The sequence below is a fragment of the Anser anser genome, assembly GCF_964211835.1.
Source record: "Anser anser genome assembly, chromosome: 15".
Classification (NCBI taxonomy): domain Eukaryota; kingdom Metazoa; phylum Chordata; class Aves; order Anseriformes; family Anatidae; genus Anser; species Anser anser.
The window spans coordinates 3619006-3644443 of record NC_139736.1 but is presented as its reverse complement, the minus strand read 5'-3'; the positions used below and the strand labels follow the sequence as shown (position 1 = coordinate 3644443).

The following is a 25438-nucleotide window of genomic DNA, read 5'->3' as shown; positions in this document are numbered from 1 at the left end:
GACGATCTGAGAGGGGACGGCACGAGGAGGTCACGCCGGGCAGCCCTGCAGCAGGAGATAACGTCCCTATCTCCCGCAGCGATGCCCTTCATGCCCCGGCAGCGGGACGGCAATGTCAGCGCTGAGCGGGGAGCGCAGCTCCGGCAGGGGGGCTGTGCCCAAACCCCGTCCCGATGGAGAGGGACCCAGCCCCGGGCAGAAATGGGCACCCACAAAACTGGGGAGGGTGGGGTGACAGAGCTGGGGGGCTCTCCCACAGGGTCTGGGGGGGGAGCGGCAGAATTATTTTGCCTGAAGCATTCGCGCCGCCGTTGCCGCCCCGTCTCTGCGCACTTCCAGTCAATTAAAGGCTGACACGAGGAGGGCCAGGCCCTGACAAAATCCGGAAGATAAATGGCCCCCCACTTCCTCCCCGCTGTCAGGGAGGACGGGTGGGTCTCCCACGGCAGTGCATTCATAATGAGAAAAAACTGCTTGATTTTAGCAGGGACACACAGGTGAAAAAGCACCACGGGCAGGCACCTGGCCACACGGCTCCCGCACACCCCGCTAGTGGCAGTGAGCAGCCAAGACGTCGCTGTCTGTGAGCCTCGGTGGTGCACACGGGAGGGAAACTGAGGCACGGGGACAAGGTGGATTCAGAGCAGAGAGGCTCTGGCTCGTCCCCGACCAGCCTGTGGGTCTGTGCGCGATGCCACCGCAGGCACGGGAGGAGAAAAGGGGACACGCACAGTGCAGGAGCTGGGTGGCCTCTGCAGGGGACGGGTTTGCAATTAAGCACCCTCAAAGCCCTGCTAAATGTGCTCTGGGTTAGTGGGGACCCTGGGGAAGGTCTCCCCACCTCCACCATGTGATGGGGGCACCAAGCATCCCCATTCAGCCACCTCGGTCCCAGCGCTGGCAGCACCGGTACCTATAGTGTGGGGCCCTGGGGGTGCACGTCCACCCCTTTGCCCCCCCTGTTGTTCCTAGGGATGTTCCCCCTGCCCCACTGCAGCACAGGGCGGGGGGGTCAGGAAGCACCACAGCACCCGTGGTCCCCCCTCAGCTTGCAGCCACCCTGCTGGGTCTGGTATCCCATCACCCGGGATATTCCGGCCGGCTGTTTGTCTGTCTGCTCACATCCGCACAGCCAGACGGGGAGGGACACGGCGGGGGGGGGGGGGGGTGAGGATGAGGGCAAGGGGGGGGCCGAAGGCTTTGGCAGGGTCAGTCAGCACTAAGGGACACCCAAAACCCCATAGGATGCAGCCAGCCAGCCCTTAACCCTGCAGAACCCGCACCCAAATCTCTGGGGTCCCACAGCCCCCCGCCCCCAAACCCTGGGGTTAATCCCCACAGCAAATCCCCCAGGGAGGGGCAGAGCCATGGGCGGGGGGGGGGGCGGCACGACCACGCCACGGGGTGAGGGTCAGCCCTTACCTGGCTCGAGCCCGGGGGGGTCTCCCCAGCGCTCCCCGGCCATGGCTGCGGGGTGCAGGGTGCCCCGTGGCCCTGCTGCAGCCCGGGAGAGAGACAGAGAGTTTTAATTGAATTTCTAGATTATCCTGGGGGAGAAGTTGTAATCTCCTTAAATCCAACCTCTGCTCGAGTCCCGTAACCTACTGTCCTGTGCTGGGGAAGGGATTTAGCCAGGGGGAGGGGAGGTTTCCCAGCCTGCTCATGCCCGCCGAGCCCCCGGTCCCACTCCGCTCCCATATCCCGTAGGATTTGTCCTGCAAAATGGGCTCAGCCGTGTCAGACATCTGATCCAGGCAGCGAGGAGCCAGGAGGGGCAACGTGTCCTGTTCCCTGTCCCCATGTCCTGCAGTGGTAGCACTCTAGGGGTGTCCCCAGAGCCCCCGGGGCTGGGATGGTGGCGGCGGAGGAAGGCCGCTGGTTACGGGTTCAGTAGGGTTTTGGGGGGGAGATGGGAGCCCCTTTGGAGGGATTCGTGGATGGAAGAAGCCTGGGGGTTTGAAATGCATTAGCATCCAGCCAAGCCATGCCGGGGTGCTCGGGGGGCCTGGAGGGATGTGCATGTCCCCAGGCACGCCGGGTTCCGGCTTCCCAAAAAGCCCCATCCCTGGACACCGGAGGGTGTTTTCGGATGGGTGACCTTGGGGTGTCCCCGCGCCCGCCCCATCCACTCCCCTCCGCCACGTGGCCCCAGTCCCTGCCACGTGCCCAGCGCGTGCCCCTGTCCCCAAACCCCGATACGTGCCCAGCTCCTTGCCGTGGCCCCGTGTGAGCCAGCCCCTGCCCCAAACCAAGGGCGCTGGGACTGGGGGCAGGTGGTGGCGGAGCTGAAATCATCCGGCCACGTTCCTGTCACTGCCTGGGGACACGACGGTGACGTGGGTTCCATCAGGGGATGGCGTGTTCCCATCCAGCCCATGCCAAGGGGCTCAGGGGGACGGCAGTGACCCCGGCCCTGCCCCTGTCCAGGGAGGGGATGGCTCGGCTGCTAAAAAGCACCGTGGGAAGACAGGGAAAAGCAGGACCAAAAGGGCAAATGTCTTCCAGCGGATTTTATCACCGAGCAGAAGGAGATCGGCTGCAGTGTTGGTGGCTCCTGCAACGCGGGAAGAGCCCGGCCAGTGCTCCGCAGCATCCCAGGGTGGCGCAGGAGCCTCTGGCACTATCAACCCGGGCTACCATGGGCACGACCTATTTTAAAAGCCGTCACACGGAGCGATGCTGCCTGTGCCTTGGGGTTAGAGGCAGAGGGGGGGCTGATCTGGAGCCCCTTCGGCCCCAGATTGCAGCAGGACGAACCCGCACCTCCCACCACCTTCACCCATCCTGCCTCCTCCTGCACACAGCTCACCCAGCCCAGGCTCCCGTCGAGGTCTCGTTCCCAAATCCCATTAAGGGGAAGCCCAAAGTGGGTTTTCCCATGCTCTCACCCAACGCAAACCTCCCCAGAAGCCGTGCCTCCAGCTCAAGGGAAATCTCATGTGGGGGCAGAGCCGGCACCCAGGAAATGTTTATCCTGAGCCGGGAGCACCGGGGAAGGTGACACGGGAAGGTGCCATGGGAAGCTGCCACGGTGCCAGGCTGGGCGCAATGGGGCTGCCAGCCGGAGCAGGTGGAGCTGCTACCACCCCAAAGGGAACAATGCTGAGCTGCTCAGCACCAGCTTCGCATTGGGAAATCTGCACCTTTCCATGCTGGAGAAGAGCAGGATGAGCGCGAGAGACAGCTGGGGACATTCGGGTCCCTCCAGCAAGGGGGCAGAAGACGCGAGCAAGGCTGCACCATGAACCACCACGGAGCAGGCACCGCCACTCTCCTGTAAGCATCCTGTTTTTTTTTGAGCTTTACAAACCCAACCATTCACACTCCAGCCAAGCTCCAGCAATTCCTCAGCTCTTGGTTAGAAGCACAGTCCATCCTCACTCTCCCAAATCATTTCCCAGCTCCTTCGCCATGCCAGGACAAAACTGCAACTTCCACCCCAGAAGCAGCTGCGTTTCCACTTCCCCTTGGCATCGCGTTGTCAGTAGAGCCCAAACCACAGTCCTCGAGCCCAGGAGGATGGGGACAGGGGACAGAGAAGCCACGCTCGGGCAGAGCCGCCCTCCGAGCCCTACTTACCCCACGTTGGAGGCAGCGCGAGCGGCCGAGCCGGGGACGAGGCAGATGCTGAGCCCGACGCCGCGGCCGGCGGGGACTTCGCCTCGCTCCCGGCTAATTGCTGCAGGCTCAGATTTCAGCCACTCCTTTTCCCTACATGTCCAGGATCTGGCACCTCGGCTGCGGCCGTGGGGAGCCAGCGGCAGCGAGGGGGGACGCTCGCCCTCGGTGCGATTGCCAATGGTAGGGAGCGAAGCGGCGGTCGTGGCGAAGGGAGAGCCTTCGGCGGTGGAAAGGCTGAGATACTTCAGTGGGAACGTGCTCAGGATATGGCTGGTCTCAGGGGAATGGAAGAGGAGCAGCTTGAAAGGGATTGCAGAGGTTTTCAAGAGGCGAAGGAGCTGCCTGGAGGATGCAACAAATTCAAACACGGGGGATCGGGCACCAGGCAGGGGCAAGGCATGCGGTGGCCCAAGGCAGGACTTTGGTTCTTTGAACTTGCAATTTAATGTCAGCCATGATCCGAAAGACATCTTCAAGCCTTTCCCAGGGGAAGAAGAAAAGCCACCTTCCTTTTCTGTTGGGGCTGATAAGCATGCACAGTATTGCCTGGCATCTCCGAGACGAAAGGGGCCTTTGCACAGCTTTGCTGCTCCCATCCTTCCCCCAGCTCAGGGCTCTGCCCACTCCAAGAGTTTCCCTGCCCTTCACATCCTCCCAGGGCTCCCTGTAAGGGTGCCATTCCCAATTGGAGGAGTTTCCTTCCTGGGGATACCCGGCAAAATGCTGGGCTGGGGAGCGCTGGGTTTCTGGCCCCCCCCACCCCACTGTACCATCACTGGGCAGCCAAGCACCCCCAGACTGCAGAATCAACCCCCAAACCCCAATATCCAACTGGACAGCGTATTTGGGGCACAAGACAACATCTTTATCTGATGCAGGGAAGATTTAGTGCAGGAGTTGTGTAACGCTGGGGGGGCTCGCTGCTCCCCGGCCCCCCGCGCCATCAGGGATCAGCAGCTCCATTAATCCCCCTCGTTCCCTGCCCGTGGGTACCAGCCCCTGGGGCCCGGCAGCAAGACATCAAATCCCTGCCCAATTTTGGCATCTGCCAGGCTGGGACCACGCAAGCTCAGGCACCCGCCTCCTTTGGGAAGCCCTGCTCAAACGGTGATCGCTACAAAGGCAGATGTAGAAGTCCCTAAAATAACTCCATTCTCATTATTTCTGTGCCCCAGCCTCGGGCGCTCCCGTGCATCGCTTGGTTAAGGGGCCTGCAGCTGCAGACAGGGCGAGCAGAGAGACTGGGGCATTTAAAATGTCATTTTTAAGCCAGCGAGGCTCGGCGCACACCCAGCTGCTTTGCTCCTCTGCCCGTTTGCACAGCCCAGGTCAGTATTCGGGTGGCTCGCACAGGTGCACTCTGCAGGATCAGAAAAGCACTGAAGTAGAAGCCAGGAATGCTTTCTTTTTGGCCAGCCCCATAAAAACAACTTCCACGCGTGCTCCTGGGCGACCCCACAACAAACAGGGCAAGTGCAAAGCTCGGAGTTGTGCGCCCACACACCGCTGTGCGTGTACGCACGGCTCTGTGAGAGGCAAGGCGTCATTCCCCCAGCAACCAAAAACCAGAAGGGGAAGATTTGTGGGGCAAAGACAACAGCACGCCGCTGGCTACCTCACCCTGAGGTTCCTGGTCACGCTTCCCAACCCCTTTTGGAGATGCAGACCTGGATGCCGCACAGCACCCCAGCACGGCGGGGTGGCCGCAGTGGCGTCGGGTGGGCATGGAGGGCAGGAGCCTGGCGCTGGGGCGGGGGGCAGCCCGGTGGGACGGGGAGAGGTGCCCCCGGCGAGCAGCCATGTGCAGTTACACAACGCTGCCCTGTGCTGCGTGCATGGGCTCGTATCGACGCGGCCCCAGCCGCCCTCCAACACCCCTCGGGGAGGTAACTTTGTGAGCAGCGTAAATGCAGGCGCACGTGAGCAGGGGGCCCCGACCTCCCGCGGTGGGTGCCAGTGATATTCGGGGCTCAGCCTGCCCTGGTTGGCCCGTGCCAGGGGTTAGGGGGGGGCAGGACATGGGGGTGCTGAGCCATTACCAGTTGATGCGCAGCGTGGACCCAGCCCAAGGGGTTGGGGGATGTGAAGGAGCAGCCTGGAGGGTGCAACAAATTCAGATCCGGGGGATGTGGCACCAGACAGGGGCAAGGCAGGCGGTGGCCGCAGGCAGCACCTTGGTTCTCTGAGCCTGCGGTTTGATGATGGGCATGGCCCAGAAAGCATCTTCAAGCCTTTCCCCAGGGATGGAAGAAGAATCAGCCTGCTTTGCTGCTGGGGGTGAGAAAAAACGCTCCCCCCAGTGCTCACACCGACAACAAGGAGCCCTCTGCTAGCAGAGCAGCGGGGTGGAGCAGGGATGCTCTTGTCCATAGGGAAGGGGAAACTGAGGCACAGCCTGGGACTGGCTGCAGCCCCTGCCACCACCTCCCCCCAGCCTGGCCGGGCCGAGCTGGAGATATTTATAAAGCCGATAAGGGAGCAGAAAGAATTTTCCAAACGCCGAAGTTACGTAACCCCAACTCACCCTCCACTTCTGTCGTTTATAATTAGAGGCTTGGTGGGGTGGGGAGACCTCTGGCATGGGTACTGGGACTGGTATCGCCCCAACAGCCTTCATCCTCCTCTTCCTCGCCGCAGCAGGTCCCCAGGGTCGTGCCGCCACTGTGACCCCACTGGTCCCCCAGTGCTCATGGCATTGTGGTTGGCTTGGAGTGGGGGAACCCAGATTTTCAGCTGGGATCAGGTTGGCCAAATCCTGCGTGTGCACGGCTGCTGGGGTGCACACACCCCGTCCGTCCCATCCCAGAACACGTCGGGTATCGGGGCTGGTGACAGCCCGAGCACGGCTGACATTGCCACGGTGACTCGAATGCTGCTGCTTGGAGGACTCAGGCAGAAATGCTGCACCAGCATGTGCCCCAAAAAAGTTCTACCCCCCCCCCAACACCTGTGGGTACCCCCAGCCCTCCACCATCCCCATTTCCACCGTTTCTTCCCCCGTTTCAGCCCCTGGCGGCTTCCGAAACCTCCTCGGTCACCTCGCCGCCTCCACCGGCCGTGCCTCAGTCTCCCCAGCCCCGCTGCCGGCGGGGTCCCCTCCCCGGGGATTTTTTCTCTCGCCCCAACTTGGGCCAAGCCGGCGGAGTCGGAGGGATGCTGAGCGAAGGCTCCGTCGCTGTGGCAACCCGCCGCGCTGTCTCCAGGCGACCGCCCGAGCGCAGGGATGCTGCAGAGCTGCTCCGAAGGCACAGCAAGAGGGACCGGGGCGGGGGAGGTTTCCACGGGGGGCTGCACCCCGCTTCCACCCTCCTAGCAAAGCTATGGCCTGGAATTTTGTTTAAAAAAAAAAGAAAAAAAAATGTATTAAAAGGTCCTATTTCCACCGCTTCATCTCCGGCGGCCGGCTGAGCTCTGACAAGCTCGCAGCACCCCGGGCCGGCTGGCGGCGATGGCAGCAGGATGCTGCGGCCGTGGGGCCCTGCTGTTCTCAGGGACACCTGCAGGGCTATGGAAATAATTGCTGGTAATAAGCCCGTTAGCCTCTTAACCCTCATTAAGCGGCTTAGGGGGGACACGCACCGTTCTACGCAAACCCGCCGGCGGAGAAGGCCCTTGGCAGGGCAAAGGGGCGTTAGGGCTGGGGACGGGATTGCGGAGGGTGCCAGGAGGTGGTGGTGGGGGACCCGGCCCTCTCACCCCCCCGGTGAGCTCCCATCCCATATCCAGCCCCCCCCAGTGCTGTTTATCCAGGAGAGCGGGCAGGGGCAGTGAGGATGGGTGGCACATGGGTGTGATGAGTGGGGCAGGTCTCAGCCCCAGCACCAGCAAGGGGAGCGGGGCGCTGCGCAGCCAGCACCGTGCACCGTGGGTGGGAGAGGAGCAGGACTCTTCTAATCACGCCGGTTGGAAAAGGTCCCATTTTTGCATTTGCTAAATTAAAGGATGTCATCATCTGATGCCGAGCGCAAGCTCCCTTGGAAATTCAAGCTAATGACAGCAAAGAAAATGAGTTGAAACCAGAGCACAGGCGTTCCCACGTTACCCAGCCACGCCAGCACTGCCCAGCCAGGACCGTGGCAGGGTTTAGATGAGAGCTTGCAAAGCACCAAGCATCAGAAATATCTCCACGTTCTGCCCCAAAATGCCACCTTGCCCACTCACTCTCCATCAGAAAGCACACTGCTGGCACCCATCGGGCTGGTGAGACCCCGTCCTGCTCCGGACCCCCACAGGGTGCAGATGTCCCTCCTTCACAGCTGCGGTGCTCCGGGCAGTGGGTTTGGAGCAGCGCAGGGGGACAGGGGATGCCCCACGGTGCCTTCAGAGCGGGGGGACGAGTGCGACGTCGGGATTTCTGCAGGTCTGAGGACGGCCACGGGCAGCTCCTCGGCACCCAGCACCCTGCGGGCGGGCAGCGGGTCCCAGCGGGAGCGGGGACATCCCGCACCGGGTGCACCCCGTGCTGCTGGCACACCGGGCACCCCGTTCCCCGACAGAAATACCTGCGTCAGGCGAGGGCCTCGGTCCCCGCCGCTCTCCAGGATCCGCTGGGGCGTTTCGTGCTGCAGCTGAGCAAAACCACAGGGTGGTTGGTTGGTTGTTTTTTTTTTTTTTTTTTCCTTTTATAATTTTCTCTGCGAGATAAAATTAAACAAACAAGCCCTTCTGGGAGCACTGCAAGGAAGGGAGCCTGCTTTCCTACAGATGTGCGTGTCCTCAGCAATTACAACCACCGAATTAAGCTTTGCTCGTGGCTGGGACATTTGCAAGATCTCCCCCCGCTGCCTCCTGCGGTTTCGCTGCTAGCAGAGCGGCTCGCTCTGCAGCCTCCTCTCCATGAGGTCATCACCCAAACACCGATTTTTCACAAAAGCAGGGAGAATTGGCTTCTCCCTGACCTCACCGCCTCTCTGTCACAGCCGTGTGGCCTCAAGCGCCAGGCTTTCTCCCCGGGGGACAGGGATGCAGAGCGAGGGGTTGCAGGGGATGCTGTGGGCCAAAACTGGGGAGCGGGCTCCCGGCTGCCCCCCGAACCTCCAACAAAAGAGAAACAGCCACGGCACGAGACTTGCAAACACCCTCCAACTTCGCGGCTCGGCACGATTCAGGAGCCACCGCAGAGCCGTTGCCATAGCTTTGCCGACCACCGGTGGGTTTTGCAGCGCAATCTGGACCACGGATCTATGCAAATCCCCAAGGCAGAAGTCTTTATGGAGGCATATGACAACCGAAAAAGAATAGCGCTCAGTGCTCTACTCCCACACGCCACCCCCCAACTTCACCATCATTTAAATCAGTCTTAAGTTGGAAGAATTCAAATCAACACTGTCGTCACAGAGCCAAGCGGAGAGGTGACACAACTTGGATGCTGCCGGGGAAATTGCCCCCCTGAGACTCAAAACCCATCAGCCCATCGCTTTTTGAAACCCCACCAAGGAAAACAAACGAACTGGCAACCTGCTGCCCCCAGCCCTCCGTCCCCTCCAGCCAGGGCTGCGGGACAGATTTCCGACCAGCCTCTCCCCACCGGGACCAGCAGGAGGGGGACCGCGGGGAGAAAAATATCCGAGACATGCTGCTAGGGCTGGAGAGCCACAGTTGGAAAAGAAATCAAAGCTTCCAAAGAAAGAGATGCCCAGAAGACACACCGTTCCCAGGAGAAGCAGGACATTCCTCCCCGAGGATGAGGAAGCGGGGAGGAAGGCTCGTGGCACCCATTTTAGCTCTCTGCCTAGGTGCTCGGAGGGCTGTGAGCACGGCAGCCTGCTCGGGCTGCTCCCCCCGCTGTGCGATGCTGCAGACACAGATGGCATCGCAGCTACTGACTTTTGTTGTTGTTTTTACTTTCCTTCTTTAAAAACACGCTTCCAGTTTTGGGGGAAAAGGTTGCTCAGTCCTGCCAGCAGCCAAGCAGATGCAAAGCCGTGCTCCAAGCTCCCGGACACCTCCCTGGCTTCGTGCACCATGCGCCCAGACCCTCGGGGGCTCTCATCAGTCATCTGGGGAAGGAGCTGGTGGAAAACGATACTTGGTTACTGCCAGAAACTCCAAAATCAGGTCCCAGTCCAGTCCAGAGAATAAAGAATCAGCAGTTTAGGTTCTCCTCGTGGATCATTTTTGAGTTGCTCAAGCATCTGGAAGCAAGCGGGGCAGATCGTCACGGTGCTCTCACTGTTGCTCCCCCAAAACCAACCAATTCGTCCAGCTCAGCAATATATCCACGGCAAGCTGTTCCTTCAGGAAGTTTTCTACCTGTGCCGGGGAGGTTCGAACGCCCTCGGGCAAAGTGTTGACAGCCTCCTTCGCTGGGAGCGAGCTACCTGCCTCCCCAAAGCACAGGGAGGAGGCTCCTGGGGAGGCTGGAGGGAGAGGAGGACGGGGAGCAACAGCCATAAATAACCCCATGGCAAGGAACCGGGAGGAAAAACAGCAAACAGACACCAGGACATGAAAAAAAATGGGATCCTTCACAGTGCAAGTAAGCAGAATCCAGCCCAGCCATCGCCTTTCTGCGAGCGGCACAGACCCAGAGCCCTGGGCAGGGTGGGCAGCACGTAACGTGTGGTGCACGGCAAAACCTCAGCCACTCTGCTTCGTTAAAAAGGCAAAGAGAAAGGGAAGAGTTAAATTAACGTGCCCGATGGACCGTGCCAATGCAGGGCTGGCCTGGCTCATGGTGTCACCGGCCCCAAACACACCGCGATCCCATCCCAAAGTGCCAGCAGGCTGTGAAATAGCCCGTGTTTAAGGCTATCATTATTTGCAATCTGCAGTCCTGGAGAAAAAGGCAGAAAAAGCAACTTCTCATTTTTCCCAATAAACGGGGAATTGCAGACTCTCAGCAAGCAGAGTGGCCAGCAGGTCACAACCGGCAGTGCCGGAGTGATTCATCCTAAACAAGCTCGATTTAGTCAAACCAGCCTGGAATAGCACAGGAGAGGCAGCCCAGAGCTTTCCCTGCTGCTGCCCCAAGCACCGGGGCCAGCAGAGAGCAGAGCGAGTGGGACCGGCCCCGCAGCCGCTTTTTCCCCTCCACCTCCAGAAAAATGAATGAAAAGCTTCAACCCCAGCTCCTGCATCCTCCCCGTTTCAGGTTACCGCAGCTGAGCAACCAAAACACGTTGAAGAGGATTTATTTCCTCCTCTCACCCCAGCCCATCCTCCCCGGAGCACACCGGTCCCCGTCCCCAAAGGCTCTCAGCAGAGCTGGGTACCGCTCCACAGCATCCCCTTGGCAGGTTTTCCTCCAGCGAGTCAGCGAGAGCCGCCTCAGCTTTGCTTGTGTGTAACTTATTATCAAAGCTGAGCAAATAATTCAGGGCGAAAACTCCAGGAACGATGTTTCGCCTTTTCATTTTCTGCTCTCGAGCTGTCTGCAATTTCCCCGGTGCTTGCGGATGATTTAAAGACCTGTCTCCGGACGGGAGCGCCGTGCTGCGACGCTGCCTGCGAGTGGTTGATGGCCCAAATTTCACGTGGGCAGATGAGGACAAGCTGGACACGCAAGGATGGATGAGTCTTTCCCGGTACCCTAATTAGGCGAGCAGGATTTGCAAGTGGGCTTCTGGGTGTCTTTCTGCGTCCGAGCCCTGCTTTATGTGAGCAGCGGTGCTCGAGCCCGTAACAAATCCTGCCTCGGAGTGTGGGGGGGCTGTAACCCGAAAAGATGCTAAAGCCGGAGGAAACAAGGCGGTGAGATGCAAACGCTGGGGCAGGCGCTGTGTGCTGGCCGCCCTGAGCTATCGATTGCTGGTTCGTTAGTCAACGACTGCTTTGCGTTACGGCTGATCGATCTTCCAGCCGAAGCTCCCCACCCGGGCACGAGATTTCCAGGCAGCACCTTGCTCCCCGCAGGACACAGCGCCCTGCCCTGCCTCCTTGCCCCCCTCAGCACCACTAAGGGCAGAGGGAAGGACGTGAGCAGGATGCAACCGCGGTGCGGGCGGATCTGAGCTCCCAGCGCCGCAGCCAGGCCAGGCGCTCGCTTCCTCGTTAGCGGAAAGGTTGGGGAGAAAGGAGCGGCTCTCTGCAAGCTCCCCATGGGGCTCACATGATGCAGGCTGGCAAGGGCAGCCCCTGCAGATGCTCAGGCAAGCACCAGCCAAAATAAAATAAAATAAAATAAGCGCAGAGAGCCTGGCTGCTGATGGCAGGTATGTTCTCCGGGCGCTTGGGGCCGGGGGCAGGATGCAGCCCCCGGAGAAGCCCTTAAAGCACACCATCCCCGGACCCCTGCTGCCATCTGGTTTGTGTGTTTTTGGGATGGAGCAGAAGGATCCCATGGACCTCCTGCTGGAAAGAGCCCCCAGAACAGCTCACAGGTGGGACGGAGAGGGGACTTTTCATGCCCCACAGCATCCAACAGGGGACAGGGACACTTTGGGGCCATTCCAGGTGGCTGAGCCTGGGGCACCATTAGTCTCTGCTGGAAACTCCCCGAAGTCTCCACTGAGCCGGACGGCTTTCTCCTCCCGTTGTGTAATTGCACTTTGTCAAGCGAACCCAGCCGATGGCGATGCATTTTCTCCAGCCTCGCTGCTATTCTGCCACGTTTGCCTTATTCTTTTGCCTCCACCCGGACAGTTGCAGAAGCACCCAGGAAGGGAAAGGAGAGGGAAACCCAGTTCTTGTCCCACCAGTAAAGCAAAACCCAGGATTAAAAATGGGGAAGAAAAGCACAGGCTGGTGTCAGGTGCCTCTCCCCAACCCGTCCCCTCCCGGTTTGCCTGTGGGGGTTTGACAAAAGTGCTTTTCGGCTGACAAAATGATTACAGGGTGCTGAGACAGTAAGTTGCACATGGATTTCTTCCTGCATTTCAAGCAGGGCAAGGACACGGCTGCGAAAACAGCTGCACTTCTGGAGGGGTCGCAGTACCAGGGGAGAGAGGGGGTGACAGAAGGGGGGATTTGGGGAGAAGAGGAAGGAGGGATGTTTTCTGCTTGGGAAAAGGCAAGGAGCGAGCAGGTGGCAGCGTGCACGAATGTGCAAAGGCAAAGACAAGCGGAGATGCATGTCCTTGTTGGGATGGCGCTGCTGCCTGGACCAGCCCGAAGTGGGAAGGGGGCATACAGGAGCTGCTGCTCCCAACAGAGTCAGATCCATCACTCTTGCTGCAACGTGGGGCTTGGGCAGCAGCAGCACTAGGAGAGCTCCTGGCAGGAACAATGAGCAAATGGCCCGTAGCGGGGTGCCCAGCACGCACTCGGACTCCCCGTGCCTGCAAGCAGTGGGTGCTGGGCAGGGGGGAGGAGGAGAGGAGGATTTCAGATCCAAACTCAATCTGTTGGAGAACTTGGCCTGCTCCCCGTCAAGCTGAAAATAGCACATATGTAAGTACGTGCATGCAGTGCTGGCTGTGTCCTCGCCGAGCGCTTCCTTCCTGCTGTGCTCCGCTGCCGCGTCCTAGCCCCCAGCCCCGCTCACGGGCACGAGCTTTTGGCTCGAGGCAAAGAGCATCCTCATTTCACCGGAGCACGAGGTGTTTCGGCAGCCCTGGTGAGGCACGGCCACGGGGCCCTGGGCACCCTTTGCAGTCCCATTGCTCTGGTGATGCTCAGCGTGCGCAGAGCCGCAGCTTGGTCCTTTCACCTTCAGCCGCTTTCTGCCTCCGGCACGAGGTCTGCCCGGCGAGGTGTCCCGCGGCAGCAGCCTCGCCATCATCATCTGGAGCAGGCGAGGATGAGCATGGCTCACGGCAGGAGATGTGTTTTATTAGAAACAAGCAGCTGGCTCCAGCCCCGCGCGGCCGCCGGGCCGGGCGCAGGATGCGGCCGTGCGGAGCTGTGCTGGAGCACGCACGAGTGCGCGGACAGCTGCCACAGCAGGCAGGGAACCTCTGCAAGCCCCCAGCACTGCTGGGATGTTGGTCACGGTGCAGAGCAGAGCTTGGGCAAAGCCTCTCCCCGCCCTGCTTTGAATCCCCCCCCCTAAGGAAATATCCAGGACAAGCAGCCCAGGATGGAGGAAATACAGAATTTCTATCAACAAGGCTTATGGGGTGATTCCTGGGGATCTAGTAAGTGTGAAAAAGCAAACAACACCGGGGGCTGGGGAGGGACATAAAGGCAACCCGCACGGACACTGCGTGTATGGCACAAGACAGCTTGCTATCAGTTTTATAAGCACATAGGTCGGGCTCAGCGCATCAGGGTACTTTACAGCTGCTATATGGTCATCTCCTAACTAAATAGAGACTGAGCAGCCCCCAGCATTTCAGGCAGGGCCCTATTGCCAAAGCAGCGCCCAGCAGGAGGGGAATGGCTGTGCAGAAATGCATTTATCCCCCCAAAATCTCCGCTCCTCTGGGGCACTGCATTACCGCAGTGGCTGATGCGCTGCGGCGCAGCAGAGCCTGGCCGGGACCTGCAGCCGGGTGCAGGGGGTGGCACCGGCTGGGGCAGAAACCAAGCAGAGCTCTGAAACGCACTCACATCCACCAAAAACGCTCCTGAGCATCGCCCAAACCCCACTTCTTTCCGAAGGCCTCTGAGGACTGGCATTAGAGAGCGTGTGGTATCAGCTCTCCTGAAACAAAGCCATTGTGGTTGAGCCAGGATCCTTATTAATTCTTTCCTCTCTTTAATTTCCAATTTTTCTTGGTTCCCTTTGCAATTGCTCAGGCAGGCGTTGGGTGGGGGCCCCGTCACCGCCAGCCCGTGTCCCTGCGGCACGGTGCCCCGAGGCCACCCATGGTATCGCTCTGTGACTCTGGGATGTGGCAGTGGCAGCCCCAAAATGACACCCTGGGGCTCAGGTGGCGAGCCAGCAGGACCATCCCCCCAGCTGGGACAGGACACAATTTGCTAAAAACATCCATTTTTTTCCCCAAACGGTGTCCTCAAGGACAGACCACAGGGCTGGGACAGGACCCTTTGGGTGCCACAAAGCCCACACCAGCCGTCACCTTGTCCCCCTCCGCCTGCAGCACCCACCTCAGCCGACACATTTCCCCCTCCACCTTTGGGTGCCCCATCTCCCCTCGCCCCCAGGCCCCCAAAAATCACCGATTTCCCCGTTGCAGCCTGCACGAGGCACCCCTGCCATCCCCTCCAGCACCGGCCCAGCAGCGCCCATCGCCGCCGATGCCACCGACGTGTCCCCAAATCCCGGGAGGGGGGGCGCACGGTGCCCACCCGGCGGCGGTTACATAAACCAGAGCCGGGGCTGTTTTCATTTGTGCTGCCTCCAGCGCCGCGCTCTTCAACTTTATTTGCATAACAAATAATTAATAATAATTAATGACTGGGAGAGCGGTGCGCCTTGCCAGATTGTGCTAATTAGCGAAGAGGCGCAATTGCGAGAGCGAAGGCAGGAGTCCCACGGCCCTGCCGGCGAGGAGGAGGAGGAGGAGGGTGGTGGTGGGATGGTCAGCGATGCTCGCAGGGTTTTGGGGGGGGGGTTGTGAAGGGTGTCCACGCACGGGTGCCTCAACGTGGGTGCGTGGAGCACCCCCCCCCCCGCCCCAACACGTCCCCTCTCCTTCCCGCATGCGTGCCGCCGCGCCGCGTCCAGCGCCTGGCTTTCTCCCTGCCCTTATTAGAGCCCGGGACAACACTGCCTGCTTGTCCGGGGGTGGCACCGCTCCACGCAATTAACGAGGAGAAAGACGACAGCTCGTTGCACAAAAGCCTTTGCTCCAGCCGCAGCGAGGGGGAGAAGGGGGCAGGGGGCACGGGGCTCGTGCCTCCCCATGCATGAGCCATCCAGAGGATGGGACCCTCTGGGGACAGGAGGTTTTGGGGGGGTAATAGATTTTTGGGGCTCGTGGATGAACCTCTGTGGGGTACCAGCGGTGCTTGGTCCCACTTAATCCCCATCTGTGCCCCCATGTCCCGGGAAGGGGTTGTCACCTCTAAAGTCGTTTCAGCTTCTTATGGGTCTGCGCCTCTGTATTTTGGGGTGTCGGTGACAAGGTGGTGGCTCCCTGTGCTTTCTGTCCCCTGGGGTGGGGGTGCTGCCCTGCAAAGGGCACCCTGGGGAGGGAAATGGAAAGGAAAGGAAAGGAAAGGAAAGGAAAGGAAAGGAAAGGAAAGGAAAGGAAAGGAAAGGAAAGGAAAGGAAAGGAAAGGAAAGGAAAGGAAAGGAAAGGAAAGGAAAGGAAAGGAAAGGAAAGGAAAGGAAAGGAAAGGAAAGGAAAGGAAAGGAAAGGAAAGGAAAGGAAAGGAAAGGAAAGGAAAGGAAAGGAAAGGAAAGGAAAGGAAAGGAAAGGAAAGGAAAGGAAAGGAAAGGAAAGGAAAGGAAAGGAAAGGAAAGGAAAGGAAAGGAAAGGAAAGGAAAGGAAAGGAAAGGAAAGGAAAGGAAAGGAAAGGAAAGGAAAGGAAAGGAAAGGAAAGGAAAATCAGAGTCTCTCGTCTTTCAGCTGCTCAAGCACTAGCTGCTGACTGCCGTATCACACAGGAGCACCCGTGTGTGTGCACAGAGCAGCAGGGTGTCACGACAAGAAGCAGACAAAGCCCCCAGACCATTGCTGACCCGTGCCAGCCTGCGGGCAGCAGGGTCTTCTCCTCCTGGGGAGAAGAGGAGAAGAGGGGACTGAGCCCAGCCCAGCATGATCCCCTCCAGCCCCCTCCGGAGCCCGCTGGGGCCAGCCTGCCTCCCTTAACCCTTTAGCAGGAGCTGGGACAAGCCCTCGGTGCCAGCACTCGCTCAGCACCGCTCCACGGCAGCTCCGCGCCAGCCCTGGCCGTACAGCATCACGAGAGCGGAGCTGCGCGCAACTCGGCTTCGGGGCCTCTCCTCGCTGACTGTAATTCCTTCGCCTCGCTGAATTGCTTCCCCTTCAGCACCACACATAATCCATCGCGCTGTAATTATACGGGAATTTGATGCATTTATAAGATGCACTTAATTCATCAGCCCCTTTAAGCACGTTGTCATTACAGCCTGCAGCGCGGTGGGAAGGATGACTCGCTGTCAGATGGAGATTAGCTGGCCCCCGGGTGTGATGAGTTGGAGGGCGTTCTCAGCCCGGCACGCTGAGCACCAGGGGGGCCCTTTGGGGCCCCCCCAGGATGAGAGAACTCCATTTGGGAAGGCCAAAACTGGCACGAAAAGAGTAGCTGCTACCCAAGGCTTATTTTTCCTGGCGTTTCTTTCAGTGGCTCACTTCCAGACGTGTCCTAAAAGGGAACCAAAGGCCTTTGAGCCTTTTGCAGCGAGGACAAAGCCATGATTTTCCCGGCCCAGGCGGGAGGGATTTGATCACAGGAGCCCTTGTTCCCCCTGCTTCGGGGCGTGGGGTCCCTGTGCCATGCGGCCGGGAGGGGACAGCGGGGTGGGTGGGTGGCTCCGGAGGGTGCCTGGGCACCTCCCACCCAAAAAATGCTGGCACGGGCTGAGCCTCAGCATGGGAGGGGAGAGGGGACGGTCACCACGCAGGCTCGGTCACCATGGGGCATCACCAGTGGCCTCGGGGGGCCACCAGGGTGCTTGGGACACGCTGCTGGGTGACACCACATTTTTTGCATTGGTGCCACATTCGGGTTTTCCAGCCCAGAGGGACGCCCCGCGCTGCCCTGCCGGGTGTCCCCAAGGGTGTCAGCCGTGGGAGGTGGCATCCTGCCCAACCATGGGGGTGGGACAGGGACCCCGCGGTGCTGGGTGACCCCGTACCATCAGGACAGAGCTGGGGAGGCCCTGCACGCCTCCGTGCCCAAATCCTGCTCCTGCCTCCCGCAGGTTGTGCTGGAAGAGAGCTGGAGGGGGACACTGGGTGAGTGGCACCACGAGCACCGGGGCCACCTGCGGCTCCTGTCCCCAGGGCAGCTCCCAGGTGTGCATTTCTCTGCCATCGGTCCCAGTGACGCACTGGCCCCCGGCCAGACCACAGCTCAGCCCGACCTGGCACCGAGGCCTTTCCTCTGGGTGCCCTGAGCCCCGTGTGGCCCCGGGGACTCCAGCTGGGGGCAGGAAGGGTGCCGCGGCCAGCCCGTGATCCCTGCCCGGCCTCCTGTCCCCACGCCACTGGGTCACAGCACGTGGGGCAAGCTCCAGAGCTGCACCTCGCTGCACAGGCGCTGCCCAGCACGGTGCCAGCACAAGGGGCTGGCGATGTCCCCTGTCCCCACCCAAAGGAGGACCCCGCTTCCTGCTCCTCCTCGCCATGGGGGTCCCATCGCTCTGCCCGGCTGCGCTCGCGCCCTGCCTCAGTTTCCCCATCTGCACAGCGGGGGATTTCTCTCTGAGAAGGGCAGAGAAGTGAGCGCAGATGTCGGTGGGGTCTCCCTATGCACCCTCCCCACCGGGACACCCTGCACCTAGGACCGGGGCAGGACTCTCTCCTCTGCCCCCCTCCCCATCCCCTCCATCCCCAGGGTGCTGCCACCCCAGAGGGATTTCAGTTCCCAGGGTGGCAGAAGGAAACTACCCAAAGCAGCCCTGCCAACCACCCCCCCCCCCACCAGCTGCCACCCACCCTCCAGGGCTCACCTGCCCCCGGAGCATCCCCTCCTTGTCCCCAAAATGCAAACCCCCGGGGACATGGGGACACGGGAACATGGGGACACGGGGACACGGGCTCGGTGCCGCAGCTCTGCCGGTGGCAGTGGCGGCTGAGCAGAGCAGACTGCAGCAGGGCCGTTACGTAAGCCCGAGCTGGCTCTGGGGATGTAGGACACCGGGGCTGTCCCCCGGCCCACCCGGGGGTGTCCCCCCCCACCCCACCTCGGTCCCCGAGGCTCGCGGAGCACCGTGGGGATCCCCAGCCCCTCAGCCCTGTGCTACGAGGGGTGCGGGGGGCTCAGGGTGGCCCTGGGGTCGCTGTGGCCCTGTGGAAGGTGGTGGCAGGGGGCAGCGGTAGGGGGATGTGTGGGGGCACAAGGGTGGTGGTGGTGTGGGGTGGGAGGTGGTGGGTGCTGCGCCCACACCCCACTGATCCCCCCCCCCCCGTGTTCCTTGGCCATGACCTCGCAGGTGAAAACATGGGAACAGAGCCCGGTGGCCAGGATGGGGCTCCTGGGTGCTGTCACCCTCCGGGAGCAGGATGAACACCAGCTGGGGGGGCACAGGATCCCGGCCTCACTCCCAGCCTGCTTCCTCCCTGTATGGGTACGTTCCCGTCCCTGAAAATGCAGAGGGTCAGCCTGCCGGGGTCAGCCTCCTCGGCATTAGCATCCCTGGGTCAGCATCCATAGGGACAGCACCCCTGGGGACAGCACCCCCCAGATAGCCTCCCTGGGGACAGCATCCCTGGGGACAGGACCCTTGGCATTAGCATCCCAGGGAGCAGCATCCCTGGTGCCCCCAGCACAAGCTGGGGAGGCAGGATCAGGCCTTTCCAGAGCTAACGAGGAAATCCTTCCCCTGCCCCAATGCCACCTGCCCTGAAGGATGGGGACAGGGACAAGGGACCCCATGGTCCCGCAGCCGTGTGGCCTCCCCCGGCTTTCCACCAGGCATAGCCTGGACCTGGCCGTTCCCATCTGGGGGGAGGGAAAAAAAAATAAATAAATCCCAGGCTAAGGCTCCTGGCAATAGGAGATACCAGAACAGGGAATTAATGTTAATTAATTCATAATGACGCCGAGATAGTGATACCAGATGCTTCAAAAGTCCAACGGGGGAATCTGAAAGAGCTCTGCGAAAAAAAACCGTCGCCCACCGGCAGTCCTGCCTCGCTGCAAGCTGGGAGCGAGGGAGGGAGCTGGGAACCGGGGATGGGGCCGGGAGCACGAGAGCAACGGTGACAGAGGGGCACGTCCCCGCGAGGTGACAGGCACACGGCCAGCCGGAGCTGTGGGGGCAGCACCGGGACCCCCGAGCGCCCTACAGCCCCCAAATCCCACCCTTCTCCCTCCCACCCCAGCTGAGATGCTGCAGCGGGGCTGAGGCCAGCTCCCCGTGGTCTCAGCAGGCAGCAGGACGCGTTCGCGTGCTGCGTGCCCGCGGGGCGGACGGATGGACGGGCTGGTGATCCAGGAGAGGGACACGGGTCCTTTGCCTGCTGGTGTCCCCACGCTCGGGGGACAAACCCCAGCTCCCGCAGCGGGTCGGCAGCACGGGGAATAGGCACAAACCGGGATGTTTTCTCCCTGCCCCATCAGCGCCAGCCCTCACCCTGGCCATGGCCATTGAGCGTTGAACCCAAAACAGGGTGGGCGCGAGCCGAGAGGCACAGAAGGGACTAGAAATGGGCTGCAGCCCCTGTGCCCCTGCCAGGCAAAGCTGCACGCACCAACTCTGCAGAAATCACGGCAGAGCCCCGTGCCCATTGCTGCCGGTCCCCTTGGCCCCCCCCCGACCAATGCTGGGGATATTTTGCTACCCTCACAGTGACGCAGCAGCACCCACACCCATTGGGACCCCCCCCCCCCCCCAAAAAAGGAGGCTTGGCAGCACCAGCAGCGGGGCTACGGGAGGTGCCCAAGGCCGCACAGCACCGGCGGTGCTGGAGCAGGATGGTGCTTACATAAGGTGGCTGCGTGCCCCGCACCCCAGTACGGCGGGGAGGGGGCCAGACCCGTCTCCCACCTCGGTGACAGCCCTCCTGGCCCTTCCAGAGGCAGCACCCTCACGGAGCACCTTCCCCATCCTATTTCCTACCCGGCAGAGCTTGGCTGAGGCTCCCCCGCTGCTCAAGCACGTTTAGACCCCAAATCCCGACTCCCACCGGGGAGAAAACGCCGGTTTTAAGCGTTTTCAGCTCACGGTGCCATTGCCTGGGGAGCTCCTGAGAAGTTTCTCTGCAGAGGGGCCGGGTCCCCCCCCCCTGCTGCCCCCCCAGGAGGGAGCTCACGTCGAGCTGCGGCCGTGCCCCGAGCATCGCCGAGTGCGCCCGCGCCGTGCCACCGCCTGGGGACCGCCGCCACCCCGCTGGGGTCACCTCAGGGCTCCGAAAAAATCCACCTTGAATTCATAGGTGAAGCAGCTCCTTCAGGTAAAGACCCAGCAGAGACAACGAGGGGTTTTAAAGCGTGTCATGGATCAGAGGCGAGAGGTAAAGCGGCCTTTAAGGTGCCCGCCCGAGCACAGCCCGTGTTTTACTGAGCTCCTTCAGCGCGTATGGGAATGCTCGGCGTTATTCCAGGCCTGGAAGGAGCCGACAGGGATTTTTATTTTTATTTTTTTAACCTTGTTTTCATTGTTTTCTGGCTCCGTGGCTTTGTGCTCACACAAAGGGAATTTCACCTGCTGTTCAGAACAAAAGGACACGGAAAGTTTTCCAAGCACAGAGAGAGGGATGAGGGGAAGGAGCTCTACAGGAGCAAAACGAGTTGTTGCTGGTTTTTTTTTTGCAGCAAGCTGTAAAACATCCCCGTCCTTCGGTGCCTGCCAGAGGCACACAAGTTCCCTGTCCCCATCGGGCCACCCCAGCGAGATCCCCCAGATGCTGCCGATTGGGGCTGCTCCGATTTGGGGTGCAGGGGGGCCGTGGGACGGCGACACGGTCACTTTCTGAGAGCAAAACGCTGCTTAGTGCTTGCCACAGGCCCTACGCCCATGGACAGCTCAACCCCCTGGGAAAAAGCCATCCCCAAAATTCCTGGCCCGGGCCATTTCTGCCGGAGCTTTCCCGACACCAGAGGTAAACAGCGCTAGCAAACGAAGTCATGGGCACGCTTTCTAAGAACAGGAACACAAAAATCCAGACCTCGTCCGCCGACACCACCGCAAAACAGGTGGCTCAGAACCACAAGGGTACGGGGGGAGAACCACCCCGGTTTGGTGATATTGTGCTCACATTCACTGCAAAACCGTCCGGGGATGAATCCTGCTAAGCACACACCATTTTCTCTCTAACACGCTTTGCTCTATAATTAAGAGAGCCTGCTAAAAATACAAACAGCCTCATGCACCCAGAGAAGGCGTGCAGGTGCTGCTAACTGGAGGCACTTTAGCACAGCTCATTTTCTGGACGATTTTACTCGCCTGGCTCGCGCTCAGCGCCGATACTATTACAGTGATGCAATTATGCTGCTGCTGCTGCTGCTGCTGCCGGCGGCGGCTCGCTTCGCTTTTTCCCTGCGCTTTGCAGTTTGCTTTTAAGCACCCCCAGCTCCCGGCTCGCCCCTCTCCAGGCTCACGGGAGCGGGCATCGCGCACGGGCATGTGCGTGCTCGGGGGCACAACCCCGCACGGGCATCTCCGAAAAAAAAAACGTCGTGCAAAAGTTTTGGCTGACAAGGCGAGCACGGCACCAGCGCTCCCCGAAAGGCAGCAGGAATCCTCGCCCGCCGGGCAGGGAGGGGGCCCGAGGCATTGGTTTGGTTTTTTTTTGGCAAAGTCGAACCCACCCTGGCATTTAGGGCACGGCCACACACGGGGAGGGGGGCGAGGGTAGGAATTTCACCGGCGAAGCTGCTGCCGTGAAACTTCCCCGTATTATTCCTACGTTAGGGCTGCAATAGGTGGAAGTGATCGACTCACTATGAGACTGCTGTTTTTGCCTCCGACTTGGGATCAGGCAGAGCTACAGGAGCGGGGGAGCCGTGGCGCTGCCGCCCTGGGAGCAGGCACTTACCTCTCACTGCATCGAGCCCCCCGGCCCCGGGTCCTGCGGAGTTAGCTGGCGAGAGACCCCGCATCCGCTCCGGTTCCTCCCAGGACCAGCATTCGGCTGCTGCTTCGTAGGCACAGACCCAACCCTTCCATTGCAACCACACGAAAAAAAAAAAAATTAAGATCTTCTTCCAAAAGAAAAAAAAAAAAAAAAAGAGGGAGCTTAAAAAAAAAAACAAACAACAAAACACGTTTTTTTTTTTGTTTGGTTTCCCTGGAGAAAAAAAAAAAAATTAGATAAATCCCAGCGGCCAAGAGATCCAGACTCAGGTGAATTTAGCTTCAAACTCCCTCTGCGCTTTCAGAGGCTTCACCCTCAAATGGGCTCTGGAAGATGCTGGGGGCCCCATCGCTGCAAAAGTGTCATCAAATATCCTTCGGGCTCAACTCCGCTCCTGCCCGGGGAGGGAAGACTTCTTCACTGCTGGATGCGTGCTGTGTAGTTGGCAGGGACCTGCCTGCTTCGGTCTCAGTGTGGAGGGTGGGTTGCTTGCTTGCTCGGTGGTTTGTTGTTTCTTTTTTTTTCTTTTTTTTTTTCCCTCTGCTATTGGTTTCCTTGCTATCTGATCCTGAGCGAGCGCTGCAGCTCGGCGCTTCCCTGCTTTTCCCCAGCCGTTTGACAGGGAATGAAACGCAGACACCCAGCGAGACAGGCTCCAGCTTCTACAAAGCTCCACTCCCTCCTACCGCCTTTGTCCGTGAACAGCAACTCCTCCAACTCTGCCCGTAGACACAAGTGAACCTCTGCATCAGCACTTTCCTAATGGCTGCTTCGCCCGAGCCCTTCGGCCCTTCTTCTTCCTCGCTTCCTCTCCTCCACCTCGATTTTCCTCCTCCCTTTGATTTTCCTGGCTGAGCAGAGCCCCGGCCGGCGGCGATGCTCCCCCCGGCTCCAGCTCAGCTCCCCAACGCCGGCTGCTGCGGCCAGGGGCTCGCGGCCCCGTGCTCCATCACCGCCCTTTCTGGGCTCCTTCCACGAAAAATCGATGCTGGGCACGGCCACCCTGCAGGCTTCGCTCCTGTTTCGGCTCTTTTAGGGGCAGGGTCTGCGGGAAGAGAAGCAGGGGGCAGGGGGAGGGCGGGGAAGCAAAGCCACTTCTTTTTATTGCGGGCAGGGATTTTTTTTTTTTTTTTTTTTTTTAAAGGTTGGTTGGAGTCCAAGTTTATTTCTTGGTGGTGAGCATTATTTTAAGCTCTTTGGGAGGCTTCGGGTGTCTCCAGGTCACCCTGTCCTTATAAAAGTGAGGCCTTTTTGGAGAGGGTCGAAGCAAAGTCCTGCTCCGGCAGCCTCTTCCCCCACGGTGGGCTCCCAACCCAGGCTGGCCCCCAGCCAGCAGGAGACACAAACCAGCCCCCGGCTGTAACATTTGCTGTGTTTGCCTCCGCTCTCCGGCACCCGCGAGATCCCGGGGCTGCCTCCTGCTCCTGGGGGGAGCTTTGCAGGCTTCGTTAAAAACGACAGCCGGCAGACCTCCAGCCTCAGCAGCGATGCTCAGCACCGCTCAGCTGAGCCGTCCCACAGCCTAAAAACCAGTGGCACACCCGCGGGTCACGTAACACCCACGCAGCCCCCCGGCACGTTAAGGGGTTGCCTCCCCACCTCCCTTCCTCACATCCTCCCGTGCATTCCTCACCCTCTTCTTCATCTCCCCCCGCGGTTTGGGACCGCTGCTCCCTTCCTCCCTTGGGCAGTGACTCTCCTCGCCCCCGCTGCCCATCTCCCTTCTCTCCCCAGACGTGTCCGACGGAGCACCGTGCTTCCCAGCACCATTTTTGCCTCTCTCCAACACTCCCAAGCTCCAGAACGTCTCCAAGGCCAGGTCAGACCTTGCCATGCTGCCTCCTTCCCCTTCTCCACGCCGTCTTGCCCCAGCCTCACCCTATTGCTTGCACCAGCCCCACAACACTGACTTTTTACCAAAGCTTTGAAATCCCTGGCTGGAAAACCCAAACCCCAGGGGATGCTCAGGGGGGTCTGCAGCCCTGGAGGCCAGCTCGGAGGGCGACAAGCACCCAGCACCACAAGAGGTGCCAAAGATGAGGCCAGGGGTCGGGATCTGGCCTGATCCCACAGCCAGACCAGCTTTGGCCACGTGCTTTGGAGCTATTAAAGCGAGGGATGGAGAGGGGAGGGATGCAGCGTGCTCTGGGGGGGTCCCTGCAGCCCCCTCTCCCCCGGGAGCCCCATCCCACCGCCCGGGAACGCCGGCACCGCGTCTGCGCAGGGAGGCGAGCGAGTCAGCACAGAGCCATTAGGGCTAATTTAATCAAGACGGATGGGCGGGTTGGAGGGCTGCCGCCCATAAATCCCGCGCTTGCACTGCATTAGTGTCAGGGCTCCTGGAGGAAGAGGCTTGGGGGGGGGGGGGGGGGGTGGGCAGCAGGGCCCGAGAAACATGCTAAGTCACCCGTCCTGCCCATGGCACCGGGTCACAGGGCAGCAGCTCAGGGCTGGGGTGCTCCCAAGCACAAGCTGAAGGGGACCCAAGGCCCCTGGATGCCGGATCCATCCCAGAGCCAGGCTGAGACTCCTCTAACTCACCCCGTGCCAGCGCACCGTGGGGCTGTGGGATGTCCCCAAAGTGAGGTGCTGCTCCTAGAAGGGCCATTTTGGGGCTCTGGCTGGCAGTCTGATGGCCCAAAGCAGCCTTCCAACACCGCCCTCATCCGTACAGGTGCTGGCTCTGCTCAGGCAGCCTGGGTGCACGAGAGGAGTCACCTACCCAAATTAAATACAGCTGTTACCGCGCTATTAACATGCCCTGATGCTCCATAGGCAGCCCTGCGGTGCTCGGAGCTGCTCCCAGTGCAGGATGTGGCCCTGAACAGGGCCAGGGAGCTGGGCCTTCTGCTCTGGGTTGGCACGGCAGAGCCGAGGGCCACATCCTGCCCAAGGAACGGTCCACCAGGGGCTGTCATTAGTGCCCTGCCCCATGAGGAGCCACAGAGCAGATGAGCCATTCCTCCCCGAAAATATCCAGCGCAGGGAGCAAGACGTTGGCCTTCCTGCCAGCCAACAAACGGGGTTGCTTGCAGCCAGTGAAACTCTGCAGATTTTGCTAATAAAGGACTGCTCCGTCCAGCTGGATTTGTCCCCAGCTGCAACGCCGACGTTAGCAGCATCGTCACCGCATGCAAGCGCTGGCGTCCCCCCGGGGGCTGGCCCCGTGCCACGGGCTCAGGCTCCCTGCAGACTCAGGCACCGGGGTCCCCCCCTCTACATCCCCACGTCTGCCATGGGGAGAGTGCAGCTGGGATCGCGCTGCAGCCCTCGGGATGCTCCAACACGTCTCGGCACCAGGAAATTTTCCCTTGTACTCA

General features: G+C 60.5%; 1 protein-coding gene across 1 annotated transcript in view; it reads right to left on the bottom strand.

The window, feature by feature from the left end:
• Nucleotides 1–24457, bottom strand: part of LOC310881899 (ATP-sensitive inward rectifier potassium channel 12) — a 31861-nt gene extending 7404 nt beyond the window's left edge. Inside the window, exon 1 of the mRNA XM_083799782.1 lies at nt 22080–24457. The gene's annotated coding sequence lies outside the window, so the exon portion shown is untranslated. The remainder of the gene's footprint in view (nt 1–22079) is intronic.
• Nucleotides 24458–25438: the final 981 nt, after the last annotated feature.